The sequence below is a fragment of the Ictalurus furcatus genome, chromosome 12 (assembly GCF_023375685.1).
Source record: "Ictalurus furcatus strain D&B chromosome 12, Billie_1.0, whole genome shotgun sequence".
Taxonomy (NCBI): domain Eukaryota; kingdom Metazoa; phylum Chordata; class Actinopteri; order Siluriformes; family Ictaluridae; genus Ictalurus; species Ictalurus furcatus.
This window is the reverse complement of record NC_071266.1, coordinates 10,803,666-10,827,429: the sequence shown is the minus strand read 5'-3', so window position 1 is coordinate 10,827,429 and position 23,764 is coordinate 10,803,666. Positions and strand designations below refer to the sequence as shown.

At 43.6% G+C, this 23,764-nt stretch overlaps 1 protein-coding gene across 15 annotated transcripts in view; it reads right to left on the bottom strand.

Moving 5' to 3' along the window:
- The window catches only part of baz2ba (bromodomain adjacent to zinc finger domain, 2Ba), a 97,858-nt gene that overhangs the window by 37,463 nt on the left and 36,631 nt on the right, over positions 1–23,764 (bottom strand). The window lies entirely within an intron of this gene.

The following is a 23,764-nucleotide window of genomic DNA, read 5'->3' as shown; positions in this document are numbered from 1 at the left end:
TGTTTAACAGGAAAATGACTCTTTTCACTGTTTCAATTCAGGTTGTAGCGGAGCGGTGGTTTAAGCTGAGCACGATGCACGCGGATGCATTTGTGTGTTCTCTGCATACAGTCTGCCTAATGTCTGGGTGATGGAGTTGGAAAAGCACGTTCCCTCTTCCCCTGTTCAGGGACGAAGTGCTGTTTCTCTGGAGCGGACGGTTTTCTAGCGATACACCGGTTCGGTACAAGCTTCACAACATCGACAGAACTCGTGAGGCCTTGTAGGTCTACGATTCAGTACTGATAGCACAGTCCTCATTTCTAGAAAGCTGTGTAACAAGCTTGTGTCTCGCAACCTAGTGGACTCGACTCTCGCGCCGAGGTTCCGCCATGCTAGAACACACACCGGTTTTATGGCACGCCTTTGTTATTGTATCGTTATACATCAACACTCTCTGCCTGTCCCCTGGGCTGCTATGCTCTCTCTGCAGCAAACACACACACACGCACGCACACACGCTATTAGATCTCAGTGATGGAGCCATCCGCAGAATATCAACTAACTACTCTCGCCCATGAGCAATGCTGATGGATCGGCAGATATGCACGCGCACAAACACACACACACACACACACGCACACGCACACACACACACACAGGAAGAGACAGGCACAGAGGCCATGTCCTGTTCTACTCTTCCTCCATCTTCTCTATCCCTCCTTCTATCCATCAGTTCTTATCTAATAGTTTCCACGTTACTCAGCGTCCCAAAGGTCACCAGGTCGTGACCCTTCTATCCCAAAGACTGGGAACAAGTTTAAGGAAGAGTGAATCCTCACTTGCCATAGGAAGGACCATTTACAGATCTACACAAACCTCTAATTAACAAACAGAGTAGGAACAAGCCATTTAAAAATAAATAAATAAATAAATAATAAAAAAGTAAAATGGTGGCTTTTATGCTGTTGGCTGTGTGGTGGTTGGTTTTGTTTTGTTGTGTGTTTTTTTTTTTTTGGGGGGGGGGGGCATTTATTTTTGCTGGCATGGTTTCTCTACTCTCCAAAATCAGGCATCATCTATGATGAAACAAACATTTCTGTCCTGGTGGGAGTGGCCTCTTCCAGCATGACCCCGCCCCCATCCACAGGGCGCGAGAGCTCACAGTAGTTAGATGATGATATCGAGGAAATTTCGAAAGCGGTGTGTTAAGACAGCGACAGCGCTCTCGACCTCCATCGTCCTCCAACACCAACTGAGGGAATATCGTTCGGAAGAACGTCGTTCATCACTCGTGCAAAATTCCCAAGATTTGTCCTGGCCCGACACAAAATTCTAACGGAATAAACAGCGCGTCATTACTTTCCACATGTTGTTGACGTCGTGTTTGTTTACTGGCTTACTCCTAAGCTGGAAATTTCACTGATCTTATTCACTACAAACCCCCCCGAAGGAACATTTACACAACGCGGAAAAACACCCGAGGCGTGAACTAGGACACATGGATGTATCTGCCTGTGCACACAACGCACACAGTCCTGACAAATATTTCCTTAAACAAAGATCAAACATTTTCAGAGCATGAGGGTCTCTATGGCAACACCGGAGACGGACAGGCACAAAATATGGTTTACCTTTCGCCAACCAATCACTTAGTGTGATTACAGTTAATGTAGGCAGTAATAGGCCGGGGCTTTCCAAATAATTCACAACAACAACCGTGATTAGCACAATAACGGTATGCTGGGGTATTTAAGGATCCAATCCGGAGTTAATTATCAGAAATTAAAAATGGGTTTAGCATCGGAATTAGCCTGATTTTATAGGTAATTAGCAGCCTTCCACCATGGCACTGCGAGGCACCGGGCTGTAATCTCCGTGAGCTGCGTAATTAATTCGGCTCGGTATCGAGTCGGCCAATGGCATGGCTGGAAATAAAACAAGCTGCTCCCCGATTCCACAAATGAGGAGGTCATATGCTGGGGAGTCTGTGTACTGGAAACTCATCTGTGTACACACACACACACACACACACACACACACACAGTACAGGAAACCAGAACAAATAAACGGAACAGGGTTCAAATGAAGTGGAGAAACTCCCAACTTATAATTAAATGTTATATTTCTCAGATCGGTTCAAGGTATTTAGCCAAAAAGACATATTTTATAACCATTTTAAACCCCATCCCTATCAAGGGGGTCAATACTTCTGGAGCTGAGAACAGCTGAGGAATCGATACAAGTGAAGGATATAAAATATTGAAGGGTAGAAAATGCTGTAGTGTCGGGAATGCTGAAATGCACTGAATATTGGAATGTAGGGAATGCTGAAGTGTACAGAAAGCAATGCTGAAGTGTAGGGAATCCTGGTGTGTAAAAAATGAAATGCGGAAGTGTGGGGACTGCTGAAATGCTGAGGTGTGTGGAAAATCTTCACATGTAGGGAATGATTAAGTTTAGGGAATGCTGAAATGCACTAAATACGGTGAAGTGTGGGGAACGCTGGAGAGTACTGAATACTGGCATGTAGGGAACGCTGAAGCGTACTGAATACTGGTGTGTAGGGAACGTTGAAGCATACTGAATACTGGAGCATAGGGAACGCTGAAGCGTACTGAATACTGGAGCATAGGGAACGCTGAAGCGTACTGAATAATGAGCATAGGGAACGCTGAAGCGTACTGAATACTGAGCATAGGGAACGCTGAAGCGTACTGAATACTGAGCATAGGGAACGCTGAAGCGTACTGAATAATGAGCATAGGGAACGCTGAAGCGTACTGAATAATGAGCATAGGGAACGCTGAAGCATACTGAATAATGAGCATAGGGAACGCTGAAGCATACTGAATACTGGAGCATAGGGAACGCTGAAGCGTACTGAATACTGGAGCATAGGGAACGCTGAAGCGTACTGAATACTCAAGTGTATGGAATATCGTGATTCTACATACATACTCAACATGTGGTTTAGGCTCAAAGACACTCTCTACATTGTTACTCATATAATCTCAATGAAATCAGTTATTTGACAGACAGTAATACGAGTTTGTGTGTGTGAGGTGTGCTGTGTGTGTGTGTGTGTGTGTGTGTGTGATGTGTCTTACTCTGTGTGCATTATGTCCTGCGTTAACAGATGGTTGATGCTAGGCGCACTAATCCCGCAGCAGAGGCTTCAGAATGGCCCGGTGCTAACCGGAGCGTGCCAGCTCCTGTGCTAATAGAGCACAGAGGGCCACACACACACACACACACACACACACACACACACTGTAACTGTGTTACGATGTCGTCGGGTTATCACTAGCCACTTTTGTGTAGTTGTGTTGCTCTATACTGCTACATTAACTTGTCACTTTTATAAGAGCACTGTGGCCTCTGCAGTGTGATCCGTGCTGCGGTGTGTGATGTGCTCTGCGGTTAACGAGACGCAAACGCAAACTCGCTCGCTCGTCCTTGCTGACCGGCCGCGCCACCTGCTGTAACGCCATTGGCTGGAGCGGATCTCCTCGAGCGCGAGATGGCTTCGCCTGTCGTGCAGCACAGTTGCTTGGCGACACTGGCAGCCACACCGGTGAGACGGAGACAAAGATGGACAGACGAGGGGCGGGAGGGAGGTGGGGGATGGAGGAAGAGAAACAGTCAGATGGAAAGAGAGAGAGAGAGAGAGAGAGAGCAAAGGAGGCATGCCAGGAAGAACAAACGGGGGGAGAAAAGAAAATCGGACGACGGAAAAAAAAAAATAGCGTGCAAGGGTGGTTTTGTGCAGTGAGACGTGCTAGTCACTATTTCACCTGTCTCAGCTGTGAGTGAAAAAGCATGCGTGTGTGTGTGTGTGTGTGCGCTCTGTTCTTTCTCCCGTCACACTCAGTATAATCTAAAAGGACTCTTTAAGCACGGCAGAGCTGCAAGGTCTAACTGATAATAGTGATTTCAATGCCACTGACACTGAGCTGATAGCTTTTTTTTCTTCTTCTTTTCAACCGAGGCCAGTCCTTTCACAAAAAAAAAAAAAAAAAAACAACCTTCAAACACTCCTCCGGCACTATCATCATGATACACACACACACACACACACACACACACACACTGTTACACACACAAGTTGCTACAGTTATTTCTATGGCTGAGCAAGCTGTACTGTAAATAAACTAAGTTCTAAACTTGTTTACTAAACAAGGACATGTGGGGGGAGCTAGAAGCAACGGCGATCACCGATTGGTCACTGATCTGTCAGTGAATGTCTCTGGCTAGAACGGCTTTTTTTTTTTTTTTTTAAATGCACATGAAATTTGGCTGAATATCAAAATGGCTTCCTGTTCACTATACGCGCTCACTACATAGGGGATATGTTTTGTATGTAAATGCCAGTGCAGGTCAAACCGAGTGCACTACATAGCCCTAAAGAGCGGCAGATGAAATCGCGACATCTAGTGCTTTTGATGTAGAGTGCGACGGTTTCAAAAGTATTGGCATCTACATTGTGATATTGACCACTGGCCGCAATTTCAACACGCTCGCTGTGTCTTGTGCTTGATTCTTCACCCAATCGGTGAGACGAGCGACTCTGAGACACACAAATCAGGCTTTTATGTGTGTTTGCGCGTACTGAGAGTACCAATTAGCAAATTTCTAGCATCAGTAGTCTTTTTCCCCCCTTGGATTAATAACAGGTATTTCAACACAACAGCGTAAGGCGGCCATTATTTTCTTATGAGTAGTATTTTTAGAATCATTCCTAACACACACACACACACACACACACACACACACACATACTTCTCAGAATATTCTAGCTCATTCAGTACACAGTTAGCAAACACAATCTAACATCAGCGAGCTTTAATCAGAGAGTTAACAGCCAAACATCAACGTGCACGGCTGGAAGCACTGACTCAGAGAGATCGCATCGCCTTGATGTGTCTGCGTGTGTGTCTGTGTGTGTGTGTGTGTGTGTGTGTGTGTGTGTGTGTTATGAGTAACCAGAGAGCATCAGCTCAACCCACACCCAAACAAAGGGCCCGTGACAGATGGCAAAGCAGTGCATGCTGGGATGCGTGGGTCCCCTGGCCGGGAGCTGCTCTTTGGCCTAGTGTTGAATTACCAGATCTCAAGATACAAACATACATACACACACACACACACACACACACACACACAGACACGCACAGACACACGCGCACACACACACCTTTTTGGCACATTACCATAGATATTTGTTTAATTGTAGATAAGTACAGTTACGTTTAACCCATACGTTATCCAACTTACTAAAAAAATGACTTTTTTAACATCTCTTTTAGCTTTTTAAATAAAAGCAGCATTCCACTTTACTCGCTTTTTCCCAAAATCATGCTCTTCACCTGCAGAATCACCCAATTCCTCTAAACATACCGTGTACCTTCCGGCAACATCATTCCCATTCCAAAACGTCAGTTTTCCTTCCCAAAATCATCCGGTTCCACCCCTTCACTTCCCCAACTTTCAGTTTTCCTTCCAGCTCCCTCAGTTCCCAAAATCATCCTTTTCCACCCTTTCATGTCCCAAAATCTCAGTATTCCTTCCAAAATGATCCTGTTCCCAACTATTCCCTTCCCAAAAATCACACTTTTCCTTCCAGAACCTTCCTGTTCATCCACATACACCATGGAGGCCGGTCAGGTGTCTAGACAAAGTCAAAACTATTATGTATTTCTATTTTACACACACACACACACACACACACACACACACAGTGTGCATAAAACTCTCAGATAACAACCAGCTGTCACACCACATAAAACTTATCTCTAATGTGACACTGAACAAATAGAATGGTTGGTGTGTGTGTGTTTAGAGCAGATTCTCAAGCTCTCATGCACCCCCCCCCCCAGCATCCCCAATCCCCCCCCCAAAAAAATCTCAACAATACAAATGAACTGCAGTGTCTTCACACACACACACTCCAAAAAGGTCACACCTTGGTCAAACCCAAAGCAGTGGAATATGCCTTTTGGTGTTGTTTCCATTCCCAACCGACCCGTACCAGAACTAAGTACCTGTTCTGAATGAGCCACAAACACTTCAGTGAGCCTTTTATTATTAAAATGAGTGTTTCAGACTCGTGTTTACTTATTTATAAATAACACGACTTATTGATCCAGCAGATATTTCAAGCGATTCACTGCACATGCTCAGTGTAACACCAAGTCTGGAAATTCAGCCACCAGAAAAACTCGAGATTTGTTTTGTTTTGCTTGTATTTCAATGCCGTCTGTCAATTTTGTGCTGATATTTTCTCCAAGATAAAATAAAGTGCTGGCTCTGAATTGTCTGGGATACAGCGGGAACGCTGAATTGTATGGGATACTGAACAATATATGGAACACTAAAGCTCCTGGGTTTTAACTGGGAACGTCGTGCGTGCACTTCTGCGGTTGTAGTGCTGAAGATTGGATTTGCGGCGAGTCCTAGGGAAGTCTTTAGGTCCAAACTGTTCACGATTCAGCACTAATGCTTTGCTTACTGGTCTATTCGAAAGAACCTGAGGCACATCTACAGCACATCCTCAATCAGCTCCCACTGGAGGTAAATCATTACATCCTGAGAGAGAGCGAGAGAGAGGGATAGAGAGAGAGAGAGGGATAGAGAGAGAGAGAAACCCTGATGAATCTGCTGTTCTTCCCCGGCTTTTACTCGGAGCCCATTTCTTATTCACTCCGGAGGCAGCAGAACGCTCAGATCCGGCCAAAACTGGATATATTTAGACACTCCATTACAGAGAAGTGTGTGTGTGTGTGTGTGTGTGTGTGGGAGAGAGAGAGACAGCAAGACACAAACTGATTGTCCCCGTGAATACACCGTCTCAGATAACTCGAAAATGCAGATCCATACACAACCACATGCACATCAAACACACACACACTCTTTCTCTCACACACACACACACTCTCCGGAGTGGGCATGGGGAAAGACGGAGAGATAATTACACTTATTACTCTATATTACACACACTTTAATCACTTTCTCTCTTGTTAAGCCCCAAATCATTTACTCAGCTCCCGTCTCTTCCCCCAGGCTACATCAACATGATTACCTATTCCTGATCCTAATAAAAAAAAAGAAAAAATGATTTAGAGCGCAGTGGAAGTTGAACAAGCACAAACTGGGATTTCTCCTCTCCATTTATGGGAACAGAAGTGTCTCTATGTGTGTGTGTGTGTGTGTGTGTGTGTGTGTGTGTATAAGAACATTGGCGGGAACATAAAACCAGGGCAGAAAATCCATCTGCTGTTTAGGACGTGGGGCAGCAGTGCAGTAACGCTTATGGATCAACAGGGAAAAAGTTTGCAATAAGGAAACAGGTGTGATTGACGCCACAGCCGTGTTCTTTAACACGCACTCTGGCTCTGTAATTAATCGGATGTTAAGTGACGTCCTGGTTTGGGTCTGTGGAGTCAGTTCATCAGGAAAAGCCTACAGATAGTGGTTCAGGGTTTTCTGATGTATGCCATCTCTAATGTTAGAGGGAAATTTGGCTATTTTAACATTGGTCTATGGAAAACTGAGGTCTATGGAAAACTAAAGTCTATGGAATACTGAGGTTTAGAGAAAACTGAAGCTTATGGAATATTGAAGTCTACAGAAAACTGAAACTTATGGACTATTGAGGTCTAGAGAAAACTGAAGCTTATGGAATATTGAGGTTTAGAGAAAATGAAGCTTATAGAATATTGAGGTCTAGAGAAAACTGAAGCTTATAGAATATTGAGGTCTAGAGAAAACTGAAGCTTATGGAATATTGAAGTCTACAGAAAACTGAAGCTTATAGAATATTGAGGTTTAGAGAAAACTGAAGCTTATAGAATATTGAGGTCTAGAGAAAACTGAAGCTTATGGAATACTGAAGTCTACAGAAAACTGAAGCTTATAGAATATTGAGGTCTAGAGAAAACTGAAGCTTATGGAACACTGAGGTCGAATGTACAGAACACCAAGTTGTATGGAAAATGAAATGTATGGAAACTGGGATGTACAAAAGACTAAAGAATGCTGATTGGACAGCAGTGTAGAGAATGCTGAATGGTTTGGAACACCAAAGTGTGCGGACTGCAGAAGTGCACAGGAAAAACTGAAGTCTATGGACACTGGAGTGTAGGGAATACTGAAGTGTATGGACACTGGGGTGTACGGAATACTGAAATAAATGGAAAATTCTCAATGTATGGAGGGAGAACTGAACTGTATGGAACACTGAAGCGAATGGAAAACTCTAATGTACAGAACACCAAGGTGTATGGAACACTGGAGTGTATGGAATACTAAAGTATATGGAAAACTGAGATGTTCGGAACACTGAGGTGTATGGAAAACTGAAGGTCCTGTCTTTTAACTGGGAACGTAAACAACGTGTGTAGTGTACACGTCTGGGGTTATAGTGCTGCCGTTGTACCAAAGACTGGATCTCCAGCAAGCGACACAAACCAACATGGCGGTCAACTGACCGATAAAACAAATGTGTCTTGTGTGAGGGAAATTAATCATTTTTACTTTGTAATAGTTTTGTTCTTGTTCTGTTTCATTCTCATCTGAGGATAATGCCCAAGAAGGCCAAGTCATGTCACTGAGATCAGTACAGAATGTTTATCTGCTTACAGAGACACAAACACGTTCTTCTATTCAAGGTTCATCTAAACATCTTCCAAGACCCTAAAATAAAGCCTGTTTGAACTGCCTCAAACCGCTTCTTATCGGTACACAGAAGTGTGTCATGCTCTGCATTTCATATATATATATATAGTAGTGGTTCAGCACAAGCACTTCAGAGCACTCTCATTATTCTATCCTGCTTTATTCTATCCTGTATTAACCATCTTTCTGTAATAAACCTTTTTACCTTCAGAGGATGAGTCTGCGAGTGTTGTCTAATTTCCACAACAATTTGGCGTCTCCTGGCTGGGCTGCGCGAGTCTTTCAGCTTTTCTGGACAACAAGCAAATTGGAGGACGCTCGTGGAAAAGTTTCTGAAGTCCCTGTTGATACAGGCAGTTTGCCCTGTTTTGTGCAGAGCGAAAGACCGATGCAGCCTTACCACTGACTGGTAGAAATCATCAATAATTTAGAATTAGCATTAGAATTAGTATTTTATGAAGTTATTGTGTATTGCTGTTTCTATGGAAAGGAGTCAATGATATAGAATTAGAATTAGAATTTTATAAAGTCATTGTGTATTGCTGTCTCTATGGAAGGGAGTCAATGATATAAGAAACGCGTGTATTACATCGAGAGAAGCGTATTACATGGAGCGATTTCTTATAAGAAGTTCCAGGAACTTCGCCTCTGCGACGGCAGAGAGATTGGTGTTTCTTAGATCACAGCTTCAAAACTAAGATATATACCTATGGATATAGATATATATATATAGAGAGAGAGAGAGAGAGAGATAATAATGGTAAAAATATTTGCTAATGGAAAGAGTCTGGTTCGAGCAATAAATAAGTAAAGAGAGTACTTAATAAGAAGCGCAGTATTTTTGCAGCAGATTATCAAGTGGCATGCCCCATTGACTCATTCCATCATATCAGCGGTACATGATATATTTCGCAAATTTAATGCATAAGTAAATTTTACTGAGATAAAAAAAATAATAATAATTTTTAAAAATTATTTTTTAAAAAAAGAAGAAGGGAAGAGAAAACTGTAGGGCTGCAACTAGCGATTATTTTCATAAACGATTAGTTGGCCGATTGTTTTTTTCTTTTCTTTCGATTAATCGATTAGTCGGTTGGGGGCAGGGCGAACTTTCAGTACCCTTTTTTTTTCTTTATTTAAAATAAAATCCACAAACTGAGTGTTACAAATATAAATTCAATTCAGAGTAAAATTTACACAACTGTTTGTCCAAAACAGAAAAGAACCCAACACACACACATACACACACACCAGAATATATATTATTAATTTAGGACTGTAGTTTAATTCTGTGCTTTTTGTGCATCCATAAAAAATAATGAATAAATACTTATATACACAATATGAACAAAAATATATATTATATATATAAATATTATTTATTTTATAGTATTTATGCGTTATTTTTTATGGATGCACAAAAAGCAGTCCTAAATGAATAATAAAAACTACCTTTCACTGCACCTTGTGGTTTCTGTTACTCGCTGCCTTTAGGAATATTATTTTACTTCTTTACTTTTGATCATAATGTTTTAATGAGACATTACAGATCTTACTCGCACTACACTCTGTATCAGTGCGTCTATACCGCGCGTGATCAGCAACGTGGCCTTGTTACTAACACATCACTTCCGTTATAAAAAAAGACAGAATTTACACTGCAAGAGTGCAAATACAACATATAATGACAATAAACTTAAATTAAACTAAACCTTTTAAGCAACTCGCACCAGTTTCCCCTGCCCCTTACACACACAGTGGAGTATTTTGGATATAAACATAAGTTGGTGCTCGTGCAGCACTGTATAATCTCCGCGGTGATCTAATGGTGACAGAAAGTAAACTGAAGAAAGTCATTATCGGTGACTCGGGCGTCTGCTATTGCTAGCGTGCGTATGACATCATGCACAGTCGCCTAGGAAGTGGCTTATACTTCCGGTTAGTAAAAAAAAAAACCGCTAGTGTTATATTTGAGATGATATTACCTTTCTAAAATCTACACACTAGACAGTAGTGCAGAGTGCATAGTGTAAGTGTACAGTACTTCATTTAGGACACTTTAGTATTTACTCTCCGAAGCGTGTTTTCAGAACAGTAACGTAATGAGTAAATCTCTGACGAATTTCATAATCGATTATCATCAATTTTATCGATTAGTTAATGCAGCGCTAGAAAACTGTAAGTCCTACCAAATTGCTGTATGTGGACTCGCCCTCACAGGTAAACTCTTTTACGTTCTTAAGGTTTGCTCTATTGATCTTATAGGTTATATGATTAATTGAATGTCTAGAGATTTGGCACACACTAGAACCTTTTCTGTCTGTGCACGAGAACGCATATTCACTTGATTTTCATAGCATGTTAAATTGATTCAAACTTTGAAAGTTATAGAAGCTGTAAAAAAAAAAAAGAAAAATATGGGAAAAACGTGTAGCAAAGCACATCCTGTGACACATGATATGGTATGTACAGGGTGCTCATATGTTGATCCTAATATCATGTTTATGCGTGTGAATTATGGGGAAGGATGTTTGAACCAATATGATGTATGGGTTAAAGAATGTGCTTTCCTAGAAAAAGGTAGTCTTGTCTTAGACAGAACAACTGAAATTTAATTTGGAAGCAAAGAATAGAGATATTCCTAAGAGTAAATAAAAAGGAAGCACAGTTTTTGGCTGACTGGAAGGCATTTGCTGAATGGCAGAGCGAGGCACATAAAAGAGAGAAAAAAATGTCAGGCAGGGCCCTCATCTGTTTCTCAGTGTGCTAAATTGCAGAAAGCCGATCCCGACCTGGACTCCGCCCCACTGTGACGCCCACAGCCAGTAAGAAGGGAGGAACCTGCAGTTTCAGAGGCACCTCCTCACGATGAAGCGGCCCAGCCTACACCACTCCATCCCAACCTGTCAGAACTGAGCAACCAACCCCCACCGAACTATGCGCCAGCCGTCCTGACTTCACCGGTGGCGTTACACACGATATCCCAAACGAAGGGACCAAGAACATTGCTGCCTGAGGGCTTCGGACCAACAAAATCGGAGAGAGAAGGGACAGTGCACGCCGTGGTAAATGCCCCAATGCTAGAAGTGGCCGGAGAAGACGCCCTATGCTAGTTCACAGACCCTGGACATTGGAGGACATCAGGAGCAGCATGACGCATCTGCCGGCGCTCCCCGAAGTAGGAGGATGAAAGTTTGGGGATGAACTTCAGATATTCTGTAGAGAATTCAGACCCAGCACTCATGAACTACAACGACTGCTCGTGGCGAAACTTGGCATGGACTGGGTCAAGGTTTCACCTGAATTCCCAGAGAACGATGCCCGCCTGATCAACCCACAGTGGGATGATGGAGTCAACGCAAGGTACAGAGCTCAAATCATGGTGTTCCAGCAGAGGCTAATGAACACCTTTCCTGTGCGACTGGACATGACAAAAAAAGCAAAGTGTAAACAACAAGACTCAGAGACTGTATCACAGTACCTGTCCAGGCTCACTGAGATCCATGACGCAAACTCAGGCTTGGAGAAACCCCACGCTCTGGCAGATGGGCAGGCGGCCGTCACAGCATGGGAGGCACATCTCAGACACAGCTTTATGACCGGCATGAAACCAGAAATTGCCGCTATAGTCAAACAACAATGTATCACCTGGGACACCGGAAACCTCACACAAGTGGAGAGGTATGCAATCCACGCGGATAAGCTCCTACGGCAAAGGAAAGAAAGATGGAGAGGAGAGGAAAACCAAAAGGACGGGGACGAGGAAAAGGCTGTGTGGCGCAAAGCAGGCTGCACGGTTGTTGACGGAGTTTGGCCGTGCCCCAGGGCTGTCCTTGTCTTGGTCCCTGCCATGCGTAAAAAAGGGGGAAATGATAGCTGTGATAAAGCGTTGGTTTCTGATACTCAAAAAAAAAAAAAAATGTTGTTTACGATGCTTGCGCAGCTCATATCGTGGGTTGAGGTTTGAAGGTAGAGAAGGCCACGTCCCTACGTCCAAACAGGACTCAGACATGGTAGTGATAATGATCATCTCCAGTGATAATGGCACACCTTTTGTGAGCCATGCCCTTAAGTAGGTGGGTGAATATTTGGGCATTGACTTAAAGCAGCACTGTGCATATCATCCAGCTAGTGGTGGGGTGGTAGAAAAACAGAGCGAGCGATGATCTGCATATACACACCCACACACATGACACACTGCACTCAAACACACACTCACACCAGTTCCTTGTGGTTACACAACACCAAGACACCAAGTGTTAGCTAGGAAATTTTTTTATTTAAATGTCTAATTGGAAATGATTTATTCCCAACATTACGCATCTTACACCAATCTGTATTTCATCTGCAGTACTGATAATAATGAATCTAATCTGATTAAAATTTAGCAAAAACTTAAGTGCAGAAATTCCTGCCGAGCCGCACAGCGAGCTTCATCACAGTGACAGGAGCTTCCACGGAATGAGTGTGTGCACGGAAACGGAGCAATCGATATCGGGAATAATTATGGCATCATTCAAAATAAATGCAGGTCTCATCTGTCATAATAGTGCAGCTTTGATGTGGACAGCAACTTTTTAGTTGCAGTGTGTGTGTGTGTGTGTGTGTGTGGACTCCAGTGGAATAACACAAAATTGCATATGAAGAGTGTGTATCAAGTGATGTAAAAAGAGAGAGAGACAGAAAAACAGAGAAACGGTGTGTGTATGTGTGTGTGTGACCGTGCGTGCGAGCGTGTGTGTGTGTGTGTGTGTGTGTCAAGGCTACAATTAATAAGTTCTACACTGAGCAACTTTGCATTATTCATTGTGGGGATTAAGATGATAACTGTGAAATTAGAGATTCATTTTCTATCATATTACTACACTAAGAACGAAGAGGGAAAGCACAGTTCAAATAAAGAGATCGGGGTGTCTGTGTGCGTTTATGTGAGGAAGAGCAAGAGAGAGAGAGAAAAAGAGAGAGAGAGAGAGAGAGAGAGAGAGAGAGAGAGAGAAACAGGGGCTGTGTGTATAAGAGAAAAAGCACTGTGTGTGCGAGACAGAGATAAAGAGAAGGACAGAAACAAAGACGGAGAGACCGTTTGTGTGTGTGTGTGTGTGTGAGTGCACACGCCCGCGCATGTGTGTGTGGAGCAGGATTTTGTCATCCTGATACGCATAATGCAGATGACACGCACATGAAGGGCGAAACAAAAGAGAAACAGTGATGACTTCAAAAGCAGCAAAATGGAGACCACTAGAGCTTCCTCTCTCTCTCTCTCTCTCTCTCTCTCTCTCTGCATCTCTCTATACACACACACACACACACAGGGTCTCATCTGATCATTAACAGTAAAATGTTTGTCCACATATTAACATGGAAGCACGCAGGTGTGGGCGGAGTTTATTGTTTTCACCCTGTTCCTTGCGAAATGTCGAACGTTTCAAATTAAAATACGTTTTATCTTAATAGCTGATATTTTCTGCAGAAAACATTCTCCAAATCTGACCAGTCTGTGAGGTGTGTGTTAGGAATCGGAATCAGCAGAATCCCCTCAACAACAAAGTTTGCATACGCGGGACGTGTCGTCTCATTGTACTTTACAGAATTCGAGCTGTTGGGGGTTTGTTTTGTTGTTGTTTCTTTATCCCCCCCACATACGTATTGTTGCCAGATTTTTATTGTTGATGTGTTTTTCCCCCAATTACAATTTTCCATTTTAAAATACTGCAGTAAACCACAGTTCACTGTGACCTATAAGAAAATTTAAAAAGTCTTTGTAGGCGCAAAATTTTCCTACACACAATGCATAACAATTGGTCTGGTGATTTAATATAATCTGTGATAAATGTCACTGGATACAGTGTATGGACGATAATATCGCTCGTTCCACACTCACATAGCAGTGTAAACAAAACATGAGCATTTCCATATCGGTTTAGAATACAAAACAATCTAAACAACACGCGCCATCTTGCCCTCTTCCACATACGTGATCTCACAGATGCTCACGATTGGTTGGTGTCACTGTGATTGACAGCAGAGAGAGAGAGTATGCCCCTCCCATCCGATTTTGTTCCCTCGTCTCCTCGTCCGTGGCATCTCGGGGGGATCTCGGGACGACAGAGCGAATGCTTTTCTGTTTACGATTACAGAGCCATGATTATCAAAACAACAGTGTGAACGGGAAATCTAATTATAATACGATAAAAAAAAAAAAAAAACGGCTGGAAAGTTCTGGAAAGTGGCTGAAATATTGTTGTATACATTTAAATAATATTCTCTTCATAAAATCACTGTGTAGTGATTGATTTTGTGTGTTTGGTTGTTGTTTACAGTTAAAAGCATCCCTATGTGTTTAACGTCCCCGTGATCAGATCACAAACACAACCTTAACACTAGTGCTATTCTGGATCTGCTTTAACCAGGCTGAGTGAATTCTCTACCTCAGACCTCGTCACACTTTCCTCACATCTCACATCTCTCCTCTTTCTTTGAACGCATTACGGAAAAATAACAACGAGAAGAAAAAAATCACACTTCACTTGTCTTATCGTTACGAGCTCGCACCCACTCCGGATTTCTGAGGAGACGCTCGTTCGGCTGACGGGAAATTTTATTTATTTAACACCATGACTCTCTCTCTCTCACACACACACATACGTATGCACGTGTAAAGTCCTTCCACATGGGTGTGACTGCGATAGTGTCGCCCAGGACGGAATTTCTCCGATCGGCAAAAAACACCTGATCCTGCAATCCCGCTTTCGTGTGAGCCGAGTGGAAACCCGGCGGCTTTTGTGCTCCGAGTAATAATTCATTGTCACGGCTCAGAGCTGCGGCGTTTATGGGTGTTAAATAAACCGTAATTTTAAAGACACAACCCACACACACACACACACACACACACACACACACACACACACACACACAGACAGTGTAAAGTAAATATGTGTAGGACTCATTAACATGTAAACAAGCTGTGGTGTTTATAGTTCTCTCTCTCTCTCTCTCTCTCTGTGTGTGTGTGTGTGTGTGTGTGTGTGTGTGTGTGTGTGTGTAGCCGCCAGCCAGTGGACAGACAGTGTTACAAATTAAACAGGAGCTGTGCCTGGCTGGTTAAAGGTCCCTCTCCCTCCCACCTTCTCTCTCTCGCTCTCTCACGCTCACACAAGTACTCACACACACACACACACACACACACACACACACACACACACCCCACAAATGAACCAGACTCGAGGCTGGTCCACTGTGTCATTTTAAACACACACACACACACACACACACGTACGTTTCTCCTCCTCTTCCTCTTCCTCCTCCCCCTCTTGGTGTCCTGCAATTACAGCTCATCATCGTTACCATTACGCCGCTAAACACACACTCGGGTCACATGCTCGACGATGACTCTAGACGAGTCGGTGTGAAAAACGAGCCCTTCCTCCGAGTGACCTACAAGAAGTGTAAACACACACACCGTGAATTAAAGTGCGCGGTCCGGTACGCCCTCGACGACTCCTTTTAAACGGAACGCTCGGTATAAATACGATGGCGTGAACGCTGCGGAGCCGCCGCATTCCGCTCTTCTCCATCTCCGCCCGTTCCCGCATGCACCGTGATAATCGGTGAGGACGTACGCTAGCCGGGATGCTGACGACTAAACGAAAACCCCGTCGATTTCCTGATTCTGATTGCTCAGAAGACGTGAATCGTTCTCTAGAGCAGCAGCTCTGACAGCGGTTCAGCTGCGAACCCCAGCCCGTGTTCGTTCTCGTGCGATACAACACAAACCGAACCGTAGTTATAATCTGATTCGTAATATGATGTGATACGGTGCAGGTTTCCGTAAGGAGACGTCCGTTTAACACCTACGGAAGGAGTCTCCAGTGTCAGGATGTTCCAGAACATTAACAGTGTCTTCAAAATGGATAAAAAGCGTGACGTGACGTTGTTTGATCGGTAGAAAGACTGTAATGGTTGGTAAAGTGCTGTGATGTAAGAGGAAATAAAACGCTTCAAAGCGATAAGAGCGACTCTGCTTCATCACACCAACCTGTCAATGATTATTTTCCTATAATACTGTCTCTTACATCACACACATCTGATTCTATATCGCTCACAGGACAGGATCAGAGCAGATTCACTGACGCGTGTGTGTGTGTGTGCACTTGGCCTGCTAGTTTTACGGGCTAATCCGCACACTGAACTGACTTCACTCGACACCCTCCTGTCCTCCACCCACCATTTAAGTAACTTTAGCTTCATGATAAAAATAACAACAGCTTCCTGTTTTTTTCCATGACACTCCTTCCATCTCTGCTCCTCTCCTTCCTCTTGTCATCCCCTCTCTCTCTCTCTCTCGCTCTCGCTCTCTTTCGCTCTCAGGCTGATGCAAACGTGCTTGTTGGTCTGTAACGCCAGTCTCCAAGGTCTCGGAAGCAGTGGTGCGTTTTTCCGCACCCTCATAGCGTCCCGTAGCACCCTTTGGCGCCCGTTCACAACGTCATCATCCGCCCTATAAATCTGGAGCTCATCCACTTCGACCCTGTGCTTAACGTTCTTAGACCTTCACGTACTCGTGCACACACTCACACGGCACGGCTGCGAGGCCAGGATGGATCCCCAGATTGCTAGGAGTTGGGTACCGACTAGGAGTCGGTCAGTCGAGTAACCGCATTCTAGTAAAAAAAAAAAAAAATTCTGCAAATGAGTTTAAATCCTTATCCTGTTTTACTGAAAGAACGGAGGGGGTAAAAAAAACGTCTTTACTAAATAAGGCAGAATTACAAACGCCTGACGTGTCGTCATCCTAAATTATAAGTCTTGCATAGTCCTTAAAGGTGCAGTTTGTCATTTTAGGAGAGTTTAGAATCCAACTATTAACCGCTGTGTGTTAAAACTATAGCACACCACAGCGCTGTTGAATTCTCGAACCTGATTGGTCGGAAAATGAGGACTGGTTTCATACAACAGCACGGTTTGGAAAGTCTTCCAACATGAACGACAGGTTGTTGTTGTTGTTTAAGAAAGAAACGGTAGGGTGGGGTTTTTTTTTTTTTTTACGGAGATATTTATGTAACGTTTAAGGAAGGAGTCTCCAGTGTCAGCACTTTGTAACGGTCACTGAGAAGAAATTCACTCGTTCTGGTTTCTTAGTAACAAAGCAACCGGTGCATCATTATCGCAATAAACGAAAGATAAAACGATCGAGATTAATGAGAGAAACTCGTTACAAGGTAATAAACTTATGATGAACTTATTATTCTAAGTGAGAAAGGCAGCTAATTGTCTCGTGGACGTTAAATTCCACGACGTTATACGTAGCTACAAACTGTTCAAATGTGCGACGTGCTGTTCGTTAATAAATCGATAATTACAATCGTCTGCAAATCTCTGTGGTATGACAGGAATGATGCGCTACAAAACTAATACGCTTCAGGTATCTTTAGCTGCGTATAACGTTGCGGTTCGTCACGTGTTATTTGTTACGTGGCTAAGAGATGGGAAAAAACAGAATCCTGAAACATCAATCGAGAATCAAATGCACAACAACGACGACACTGAATCTCATACAAAACTGCTTGACTATCGCTAGTTCAGACGTACGAAATAAAAGACTCGCGGACGTTATTATTCCCTTGTCCCTAATTCGGCGTGTTTGGTGTTTATTTTTAGCTTCTACGAGCTTCGAGGCATGAGTGCTGAGAGCTGACTAACACAATCGTATGACACGAGATCGATATCAGAGACCAGACAGGATTTTGATTATATTACAGCGTGTACGATACGCTCAAGTAACGTACCGTATTTATACATCCATATATGTATATATAAAGCGCTACGTTATGCGATGCTTTTAAAGCGCAGACGTTACTCATTTCACATCACGATCACATGGATTATCTTTTCATTTGAATGGACAGCGCGAGATCTATAAAATGTGTATGTGTGTGTGTGTGTGTGTGTGTGTTTGGATTGTGAGACCTATTACGAACAAGATGTGTGTACTCAGACGGAGAGATCGCGTTAAATGCGTCGTGCTGCACTGGAGGTATTTTAGTTTGCTCAAGCCTCAGACAGTGTGTGTAATGAGCTCATGTACAGTTGTTATAGCTCAACGGCAACGGCTTTCTCTCTCCGTCTCTGTTTTTTCCCCCCTCTCTTTCTTTTTATTAGCAAAAAAAAAAGCCGTCTTTCTTCAGCTGGTGCAGTGACATAATTAGTCTTTCGTTTTAAAGAGCTCTTCATTTAGCATTATGCACTGTGCCTTCTTTCTCCAGCAAAAAAAGGATAAAAAAAAAAAGAACAAGAAAGGGCGATTATGCGCACAGCATTTCCGACCCAGATATAGAAAACGGATCCCTCATTATGAGGCATGTGAGTCATCTGATGTACGGCGGCGCTACAAAAAGGAGCACGAGCCGTCCGGATCAGGATGAGGGACAATATGAGTGCGAAGTCTGCCCTCTCGCTACGCCTCGCTCTTCTGGACAGAAAATAAACCCGGGGCTTTATTACGCTGTAAAAGGCGTCTGGATGTGGGTGAGCCAGCGAATCACGGGGTCAAAGTGCACTACTGAGCAAAGCGGCATGGGTAAGGAAACGGAGAGCATGGCATGACTGACCTTCCGGCCTGAAGACACGACAACTGGGCGCTTCTCGCTTAAAATTGAAGCTGTCCATCCAGTGAGTAGCAAAAATACTGAAATATTACTCTGTCGCTCTATCAAGAAGGAAAACAGTAACACCAACTGGCCTTTAAAATGCAGCCAGACACTGTTTCAGTGGAAAAGCAGATAAAATCAGGTGTACACACACATACACACACAGACGCGCACACACACACACACACAGCAGGTGAGCAGCCAGCTGTCATTTGGCAGCGTCTCGTCCAGGGAACATCGCTCTGACATTTCAGGAACCTCATACACACACACACACACACACAACAAAAAAGCAGTCTGAAATGGCGGCGGGAGCGTGATCTCCAAACACACACAGAGAATTTAGTGGTGTGAAATGGCGGCTGGCCGGAGATCTCTGCTCTGTCACTGACACACACACACACACACACACACAGAGCTATACTTCTGCACACACGTCACCTGTTCTGATTAGAAAAAAGCTCACAATCATTAAAATCATACATGACTGTGTATTTGAGTTGCACAGTAACAGGGTGTATTTGAGCTGCGCAGTAACAGGGTGTATTTGAGCTGCGCAGTAACAGGGTGTATTTGAGCTGCGCAGTAACAGGGCGTATGAGTTGCACAGTGACAGCGTGTATTTGAGTTGCACAGTGACAGGGTGTATTTGAGTTGCACAGTGACAGGGTGTATTTGAGTTGCACAGTGACAGGGTGTATTTGAGTTGCACAGTGACAGGGTGTATTTGAGTTGCACAGTGACAGGGTGTATTTGAGTTGCACAGTTACAGCGTGTATTTGAATTGCACAGTAACAGGGTGTATTTGAGTTGCACAGTAACAGCGTGTATTTGAGTTGCGCAGTAACAGGGTGTATTTGAGCTGCGCAGTAACAGGGCGTATGAGTTGCACAGTGACAGCGTGTATTTGAGTTGCGCGGTAACAGGGCGTATTTGAGTTGCACAGTGACAGGGTGTATTTGAGTTGCGCAGTAACAGCGTGTATTTGAGTTGCGCAGTGACAGGGTGTATTTGAGTTGCACAGTGACAGGGTGTATTTGAGTTGCACAGTGACAGGGTGTATTTGAGTTGCACAGTGACAGGGTGTATTTGAGTTGCGCAGTAACAGGGCATATTTGAGTTGCACAGTTACAGCGTGTATTTGAATTGCACAGTAACAGGGTGTATTTGAGTTGCGCAGTGACAGGGTGTATTTGAGTTGCACAGTGACAGGGTGTATTTGAGTTGCACAGTGACAGGGCATATTTGAGTTGCACAGTTACAGCGTGTATTTGAATTGCACAGTAACAGGGTGTATTTGAGTTGCGCAGTGACAGGGTGTATTTGAGTTGCACAGTAACAGGGCGTATTTGAGTTGCGCAGTAACAGGGACTATTTAAGTTGCACAGTGACAGCGTGTATTTGAGTTGCGCAGTAACAGGGCGTATTTGAGTTGCACAGTGACAGGGTGTATTTGAGTTGCACAGTGACAGCGTGTATTTGAGTTGCACAGTAACAGGGAGTATTTGAGTTGCGCAGTAACAGGGCGTATTTGAGTTGCGCAGTAACAGGGTGTATTTGAGTTGCACAGTGACAGCGTGTATTTGATTTGCACAGTGACAGGGTGTATTTGAGTTGCACAGTAACAGGGTGTATTTGAGTTGCGCAGTAACAGGGCGTATTTGATTTGCACAGTGACAGCGTGTATTTGAGTTGCGCAGTAACAGGGTGTATTTGAGTTGCACAGTGACAGCGTGTATTTGAGTTGCACAGTGACAGCGTGTATTTGAGTTGCACAGTGACAGGGTGTATTTGAGTTGCACAGTGACAGGGTGTATTTGAGTTGCACAGTGACAGGGTGTATTTGAGTTGCGCAGTAACAGGGCATATTTGAGTTGCACAGTGACGGCATGTATTTGAGTTGCGCAGTGACATAGTGTATTTGAGTTGCACAGTAACAGGGCATATTTGAGTTGCACAGTGACAGCGTGTATTTGAGTTGCACAGTAACAGCATGTATGTTTTGCAGTGACGGTGCTTGTGAGAGGTTTTCAGTATGTTTACTGTGAGAGTGTAATAATTAAACTTCAGACAGTAAACATGTTCTTAATAAAACCACCCTTGTATAGCTGCAAGTAATGACAGCTGATCCTGGCACTTTGCTCATCTGTGTGTGTGTGTGTGTGTGTGTGTGTGTGTTTGTGTGTGCGCGCGCATGTACCGCACTTTGCTCAGCTGAGAAATGATTAACAGCTAGTGACTCACAGCCCCCAACAATGACACACAAAGGTGATATACACACACACATGAAATCTAGGCCAAACATCCAGGCAACACTGATGCTACATCCTCTCTCCCCCTCTCTTTATGTTTAAAGATAAATGACAGAGTGAATCAAAACAGCATGCTCAAATAAATACATAAATGAAAAGCAAGAAAGAGAGAACGGCAGAAAGAAAAAAAAAGGAGTGAATACATGAAAGAAGTAAAGCAAGATAGAATGTGAGAATGGTAAAGAATGGAAGAAAAGAAAAGAAACATGCAAAGCTCACGTTCGCAGCACTTGTCTTTTAATCAGCAGACGTGCACACAGTGTTTAAAGCAGGAGGAACACACATTCATCTGCTGCCATATGGCTCCTGCACCCATGTATCGAGGACGAGCACTTCCTCCAACCCTCTCTGTGTGTGTGTGTGCGTGCACGTTGTCTCTCTTCCTACAACCACTCGTTTTTGTTCACTCGTCAGCAAACTGAACAGCTTTATGTCTCAAATGATGCAAGCGGATTAAATACGGAAATCTCGCTGAGAACAAACACACATCGGGAAAAACGTTACACAAACGCACAAAGCTTTTCTCTTTTTTTTTTGGAAGACGAAGCCGCCGTGCCTCATTACAGATTACCGATTACGGCGTTTAAAGTGTAATCAAAGCGGATATGTGGAGGATTAAACAACCTGAGGAGCACGTACACACTGGAAATACATCTTCATTTCCTCCTGATGTAAAGAAACTAAAATGTACACTAATGACCGCTACATACAGCGCTCACTCACTCTCCCGCTAGTTAAGTCTTTCCATCGCTTCACTCTGCAGTGCGTCACAATTCGTTTCGTTCCCACGTCCTGTTTGTCTTACTGTTTACCAACAGTATAACGACATCACTTCCTGGTCTGGATCTGTAAGGATCTACACTCGTCCCTGTAGAACAGGATTAGATATTAAAAATGCGATGGCTTTATTGACATGACGATTGCCATGTGACGTGCAGCGAGCACAGACAGATCCTCGAGTTGATCAAGATTTCTTAAACAAAAATAATGGCGCCCTCAGAGAAATAGCATTTGGAAGCCGTTTGTAATTACAGCAGTAAATAATTTATCAGTGACAGCTATCGACCCGTTCAGCACTAGAGCTGGGAGAAGGACAGGTAGATAGACAGGCAGGAAGACAGACAAGCAGACAGACAGATAGATAGCCACAGGCAGACGAGACAGAAAGACATATAGATAGGTAGACAAGTAGATGGATAGACACTGAAAAAGACAGAGACAGACAGATAAACACAGATGGACAGAGAGAGACACAGAGACAGACATGTATACTGATAGATAGACATGCAGACAGACAGAGGGGGGGGCTGAATGCAGAGAGACACAGACAGAGATAGACAGCTAGACAGACAGGCAGATATTTAAGCAGACAGTGTGACAGGCAGAGAGAGAGATATACAGATGGACAGAAAGACACAGACACACATATATAGGCATATATATTTAGACAGACAGGCAGACAGATACATACAGAGTGACACAGACAGACATACTGTACAGTATCTCACAAAAGTGAGTACACCCCTCACATTTGTGTAAATATTTGATTATAACTTTTCATGTGACAACACTGAAGAAAAGACACTTTGCTGCAATGTAAAGTAGTGAGTGTACAGCTTGTGTAACAGTGTACATTTGCTGTCCCCTCAAAATAACTCAACACACAGACATTAATGTCTAAACCGATGGCAACAAAAGTGAGTACACCCCTAAGTGAAACTGTCCAAATTGGGCCCAATTAGCCATTTTCTCTCCCCGGTGTCATGTGACTTGTTAGTGTTACAAGGTCTCAGGTGTGAATGGGGAGCAGGTGTGTTAAATTTGGTGTCATCGCTCTCACACTCCCTCATACTGCTCACTGGAAGTTCAACATGGCACCTCATGGCAAAGAACTCTCTGAGGACCTGAAAAAAATAACTGTTGCTCTACATAAAGATGGCCTAGGCTATAAGAAGATTGCCAAGACCCTGACACTGAGCTGCAGCACAGTGGCCAAGACCATACAGCGGTTTAACCGGACAGGTTCCACTCAGAACAGGCCTCGCCATGGTCGACCAAAGAAGTTGAGTGCACGTGCTCAGCGTCATATCCAGAGGTTGTCTTTGGGAAATAGATGTATGAGTGCTGCCAGCATTTGCTGCAGAGGTTGATGGG